Source organism: Mus caroli, chromosome 4 (assembly GCF_900094665.2).
Source record: "Mus caroli chromosome 4, CAROLI_EIJ_v1.1, whole genome shotgun sequence".
In the NCBI taxonomy this organism is placed as follows: Eukaryota; Metazoa; Chordata; class Mammalia; order Rodentia; family Muridae; genus Mus; species Mus caroli.
In genome coordinates, this window is record NC_034573.1 from 111,896,647 (window position 1) to 111,903,334 (window position 6,688).

At 44.6% G+C, this 6,688-nt stretch overlaps 1 pseudogene across 1 annotated transcript; it reads right to left on the reverse strand.

The window, feature by feature from the left end:
• Nucleotides 1-4,690: 4,690 nt before the first annotated feature.
• Nucleotides 4,691-5,871, reverse strand: LOC110292290 (annotated as a pseudogene). The gene has a single exon (XR_002377704.1). The product of XR_002377704.1 is annotated as a glyceraldehyde-3-phosphate dehydrogenase pseudogene (transcript).
• Between the last annotated feature and the right edge of the window lie 817 nt (nt 5,872-6,688).

Genomic DNA, 6,688 nt, shown 5'->3' on the forward strand with positions numbered 1-6,688 from the left:
TGCTGCCTCAGCGGCTCTGTGGCTCCCGCCTGTCCCAGAAGCTGTCTGCCTCTGTGGTCCTCAGTCTTACCTGTACAGACTATGTTCGGCGGAGTCCCGGAGCCAAGATGGCGCTCCCTGCAGGGCAGGTCACTGTCCTCCGGCTGGGAGGGTGCCGGATGTCTCTAACTTTCATTTTGAACAGCAATTAATCAATCTAGATAGGTGTCATGCTTTCATCACTATCATACAACTTTCCCCAAGGTTCGGCAGCCATTTGGCTTTGGCAAAAGTGTCCATCTGTAGCTGGAAGGTCCCAAGTCTGTCTTCTGTGGTTCAGCAATTGTCTCAGGAGCCCTCAGTCAGGTGAGATTTTTGGAGGAATGCATCTTCTGTCTATAGGTCCCAGGAGATGGTGCTGTCTCAAATGGATCTGTGGCAGCAGGCCCCGTGTGGAGATAGACCTGTAGAGTCATTATAACAAAGGAACAGAACACCAGCAAAGGATATCTGCATAGGATGAATAGCAAAAGTTATGCCTGCAATGGTTTGCTTAGGAGAACATCACAGTCCATTGTGGATGGGTAAGAAAGAAAATATCATGTTATTTGTGTAACTGGAGTAGGCAGTTAACAGTTCTTCTGTAAAAGAAAACTGGTTATTAATTAAGGATTAGATGATTTTTGAACCGTAAACGAAATTTTAAACAAGTCGAGAGAATTTTTGGACATATATCATGAATACTAGAGAGAGAAAAAAGCATTTAGAAAAAGAAGCAAGAAATTTTTTGGTTGAAAAGCATGATTCTGGTATTCCTGTGGGATAGCACAGCTTCAATGCAGCTTTCGCAGGCTTATCTCGATGGGGGGAGGGGTACTTTGTACCCTGCAATCTTTGTTCCCCCTTAATTTTTTCTAGGAAAACAGAAAGTAAAGGCTTAAGTGAAAGGTTTTTTTAGCCAAGGTGCTGTCCAGTGGTGCTTCTTCCATCCTGCCCATACAGCCTCAGACACTGCCTGGCTGGGCCATGCACACAGTTCAAAGCCCAGAGCAAGGAGGGAGGGGTTACAGAGTTGGAAAACGAACTTACTTGCAGTTAAAACCTACAACAGAGAGACCCAACCTCACACCAGCTGGCAGAGGGAAACAGAGCTCAGAGAAATTACTGCTGGGCAGGCTGCTGCAGCAGGCAGAGCCATTCAAAGCCTAGAGCTAGGCAGGGAGGAGCTGCAGAGTAGGAAAACCAGCTGCTTGTAGCTGAAACTTGAAAGAGAGAGGGGAGAGGGAGGAACTTGCCAGGAACACTTTGGAGGGAGAGAAAGTAAAAAGCCAAGGTTTTTTTTTTTTTTTAACTTGATCACTCATGGTCTTGGGAAACTTGGAGATCCGATGTACATCTCTGTGTGAAACATTCTTCAGCTGGTTCTGTCTTGCATGGATGGGGAAACCATCACTCTGATACCACTTGTTGGGAATTAAAAGGGGGGCCTTGGAGATGCCCTGGGGAAAGGGAGGGGCCCAGGGGATGCCCTGGGGAAGGGGAAGAGTGGTTCCCAACACTGACAAGAGTGAGTTCAGTGAATCTTGACTGGAGCACAGGAAGGCCTTCTAACAGGAGATTAGAAACAGCTTTTTAGGAGAAAGCCTGTCCCATCCTCCAAGTGCAGTGAGCCTTGATGAGCAGAGACATTCTATGGTTTTAGAGCTTTATTGTAGAAAGGCATGGAGAAAGAAAGAAGGTAGAAGAAAGAGAGGGGTGGCTAGAGAGAAAGAGAGAGTAAGAGAGAGGAGAGAGGAAAGGAGAAGAGAGGAGAGAGGAGAGAGGAGAGGAGAAGACAGAGAGGAGAGAAGACAGAGAGGAGAGAGGAGGTGAGAGTGAGGGGTAAGAAGTAGGAGGAGAGTAGTGAGAGAGTAAGAGAGACAAGTAAGAGAGCAAGCAGGGACTGCACAGCCCTTTTTATGCTCTTTATTGTTGCTAGATATCTGGGGAGGAGTTTAGACTGACAGTCAGAAGCTTGGGCCATTGCCAACATGACTTTTAGCCATGCTTTTTTGTAGGGGGCAGTAACTTAGGCAGGGTCCAGAGTTCTAGGAGCAAGAGGGAATGCCTACCATGTCATGAAGGTGAAATATCAACCTTTTTTGGGTTCAGACCTCAGCTCAACTGGAGACTAGCCTGCACTTCCCCACATATCATGTTAGGAAATCATGTGGAAAAAGAAGTCAGGAGACTGGAATCAAAGTGCAGGTAGGTTTATTTCAAAGACCTTGGAAATTGCTCAGACTATGCAAGCATATACACTAGGAATCTTTCCTAAGCTAGGAGAAGAAGAGAGGAAGGGAGGGGCTATGTGCATAAGCAGGAGACTACCCTATTCTTTGTAGTCAGGGTTGGCCTTCTGCAGTTAGGTTGTGTCTCAAGTGTTAAAAATGGATGCAGAACATTGCTATGTTCAGGATGCTGAGAGATTGTCTTGTGACCATGGGCGAGAGTTTGCAATATCTGGACTAGTTGCTTGAGTTCTCTGGAGGAGCAGTTAGGGTCTTTTTGCCAGTGGGCTCTGAGACATCTCTAAAAGTTAAACCCCTCCCCAAATTCCAGTCACCACTCCTAACACAAGGTTTCACTCTGTAACCTTGACTTTGCTGGAAATCATTTTTAGACCAATCCTTCCTCAAAAGCAGAATTCTCCCTATCTCTCTTCTCCATGTCCTGAGAGTAAAGGCACATGTCAATACACTCTACTTCTCCAACTATTGCTGAAGAAAATTTGATCAAACAGTTGCATCTAGGTGTCAAATAAATAGTAAATTCAAACCCATATTAGGTTCTTGTAGGTTCTTGGTTTATTTTTTTGTTTTTTGTTTGTTTGTTTTGTTTTATTTTATTTTGTTTTGGGGCCATTGCATTTGTATACCAGGCTAATATTAAAATTCACTTCATAGCCATGGTTAATCTTGATTTTCAAATTCTACATCTCCTGAGAGCCAGTATTAAAGACATGTGTCACCACAGCCATTTATGTTTGTCTTCTCTTTAGTTGACAAATATTTATTGGTCACAATATACGCTGAATACTGAGAGGATTAGGTGAGAGAGATGGAATAAAATTGACTGTGATCATGGGTGTGCAGGCACGTGTGTGAAGTTCAGAAATGAACTTCTTGAGTTCGTTTCTCCTTCCACCAGTGACCTGAACATTTAAATTTAAGTTTAATTGAAATGAACAAATATAAAGAAGGGATGAGAGTAAGTACAGAGATATTCACTCTATTACTCTCAGCTTTTGTATTAATTACTAATTTTCCCATAATAAAGGTTAAATTGAACAAGATTAATAATGCAGACATCTGAGTACACCCTGCCTTGTTGTCACTCAAACTGCAGATACGCATTTCAACCATCTGAAGTACATATCTATTGCATGACATCCCTAGTTGTATGCTTGCATATGAACTCTACATCCTGTCCCTTCTCAGCACAGGTATCTTCCTGCCTGAACGAACTAGCACACATACCCTCTGACCATCCCCAGTAGCTCCCTGTCTCTATAATGATAATACTATTCAGCATGATGTTCACTGATAATTTGGGAGTCATCCTTGACTCCTGTCTTCTCCCCATCATATTCAGTCAACCAATACACCACTTCTCACCACCCTGCTGAGAGCAGCCTTCCCTGTCAGTCTACCTGAGCTGTTACAATGCCTTCTCACTAGTCTCCTTGATTCTATGCTTGACCTCTGCACTTGTCCTTTACTAGTATCCAAGAAGTTCTTTTAAGAACATCACCTGGTATGGTACAGCAGGTAAAGTCAGATGGTGTCAAGACTGACCTTCGCAAGAACACCATTTACATGTATGACAAGACACAATCAATAAATGAATGTAATGAAAATTATTTTTCAGGGCTGGAGACTAGGCTAGTAACTGAGTGTGCACAATTCTAACAGAAATCCATGTTACAATCCTAGCACCTACATCATCAGTTGGTTCACAGATGCTTGTCCTCCAGCTCTGAAACCCTCTTCTGGTCTCTCCAAAACCTGCTGATTCATGCATAGGCACATATGCTCTTTCCATACTACCTGCCACATGTCTGGAAACATCTTATCTCAAATGTGTTGGAGAGAGATGGCCACCTACTGATTCACCTGTGCCACAGAACATTGATATCCCAAGAAACTACCTATTTTCTCATTAGTGGTCAATGGTTTTATGTACAGTGAAGGAATAGAATTTGACAAGGGCTCTTACTTTAGTGTCGAAATCAAATTACTAAGTTTATTCTTTAAATTTTTGGGTGCTGGGTGTGATGTCACATGTTTATAATCCAGTCCAAAGAAAGCTGAGCCAGGAATGTCAATAGAGTGTGAGGCCAGCCTTGGCTATAAACCAAGACTACATCTTAATGAGAACACAGAAAATCAAAATATCTGGTGGATACAGGTTAGAATTGAGAACAGTGGGGTAAAGAAGTTAAAGTTGGCACTAGAGGGAAGCTGAACTGTTGAGAGCTGAGATAAATTTAACTAAGTTCCACAGAGCTTCAGTTCAATTCTAAGCACTGACTTGGTAGCTTCCAACTATCTATAAGTACAATTCCAGAGATTTAGACATTCTCTTGAAGATGCATATAGGATACATATATACACATACATACAAAGTAAGAAAAATAGGTTTTTTTGGGGGGGGGTTGCAGCGAACTTTATTGATGGTATCCAAGAGAGTAGGGAGGGCTCCCTAGGCCCCTCCTGTTATTATGGGGGTCTGGGATGGAAATTGTGAGGGAGATGCTCAGTGTTGGGGGCCGAGTTGGGATAGGGACTCCTCAGCAACCGAGGGCCTCTCTCTTGCTCTCAGTGTCCTTGCTGGGGTGGGTGGTCCAGGGTTTCTTACTCCTTGGAGTCCATGTAGGCCATGAGGTCCACCACTCTGTTGCTGTAGCCGTATTCATTGTCATACCAGGAAATGAGCTTGACAAAGTTGTCATTGAGAGCAATGCCAGCCCNGGCATCGAAGGTGGAAGAGTGGGAGTTGCTGTTGAAGTCGCAGGAGACAACCTGGTCCTCAGTGTAGCCCAAGATGCCCTTCAGTGGGCCCTCAGATGCCTGCTTCACCACCTTCTTGATGTCATCATACTTGGCAGGTTTCTCCAGGCAGCAAGTCAGATCCACGATGGACACATTGGGGGTAGGAACACGGAAGGCCATGCCAGTGAGCTTCCCGTTCAGCTCTGGGATAACCTTGCCCACAGCCTTGGCAGTACCAGTGGATGCATGGATGATGTTCTGGGCAGCCCCACGACCATCACACCACAGCTTTCCAGAGGGACCATCCACAGTCTTCTGTGTGGCAGTGATGGCATGGACCGTGGTCATGAGCCCTTCCACAATGCCAAAGTTGTCATGGATGACCTTGGCCAGGGGGGCTAAGCAGTTGGTGGTGCAGGATGCATTGCTGACAATCTTGAGTGAGTTGTCATATTTCTTGTGGTTCACACCCATCACAAACATGGAGGCATCAGCAGAAGGGGCGGAGATGATGACCCTTTTGGCTCCACCCTTCAAGTGGGCCCCAGCCTTCTCCAAGGTGGTGAAGACACCAGTAGACTCCACAACATACTCAGCACCAGCCTCACTCCATTTGATGTTAGCGGGGTCTCGCTCCTGGAAGATGGTGATGGGCTTCCCGTTGATGACAAGCTTCCCATTCTCGGCCTTGACTGTGCCATTGAATTTGCTGTGGGTGGAGTCATACTGGAACATGTAGACCATGTAGTTGAGGTCAATGAAGGGGTCGTTGATGGCAGCAATCTCCACTTTGCCATGTTGAGAGAAGGCAGGCCCTGGTGACCAGGCGCCCAATACGGCCAAATTCGTACACACCGATCTTCACAATTTGTTCTCTGGGACGAGGCTGGCACTGCAGAAGAAAATGCGGCTGTGTCTGGAACAGGGAGGAGCAGAGAGCCATAAAAATAGTTTTTACAAAAGCAGATATTGCCTTACTAAATTTCTAGCAGAACATATTTTTCATGTGAGGCATTGTGCATCACTGATCTACTACATTTCTGGAGAAATCAAAGGTGGCTGTCAGCTCTGGTGATCAAAATAGAATATAATAACAGTCACTTCACAGATTAATCTTTTTAATAGGTAATGTGTTTCAAACAAGAGTTAGAAGATTTCTCTCCCAAATGTCTGAATACAAATCTTTTTTGTATAATATAAAAATCAAGAGTGATTGAGGAGATGAAAAATTCAGTCATTGAATTGTTTAATGCAAGTATGTATAACTGAGCCTGGATTGCATGCTCCTTCTTTTTAAAAAAGGAAAGAAACAATTCCATGTACAGCAGTAATCTGAACTGGGGAGCTACAGACAGGGTGTCTCTGTAGAGTTAGCTTAGGGTCAGGACTGTTTTCTTCTCATGCAAAGGACTCAAGTCCTATTCCTAGCATCCCCAATGGCTGGCTAACAATCTCCTGTAACTCAAACTTGAGGTGACAGAATGCCCTCCCCTTTGCCCTAGGGGGAACTGAACTCACATGCATTCATGCACACTCCAACACACACACAGATAGATAGAGAGAGAGAGAGAGACAGACAGACAGACACACACACACACACACACACACACACACACACACACACACACAGAGAGAGAGAGAGAGAGAGAGAGAGAGAGAGAGAGAGAGAGAGAGAG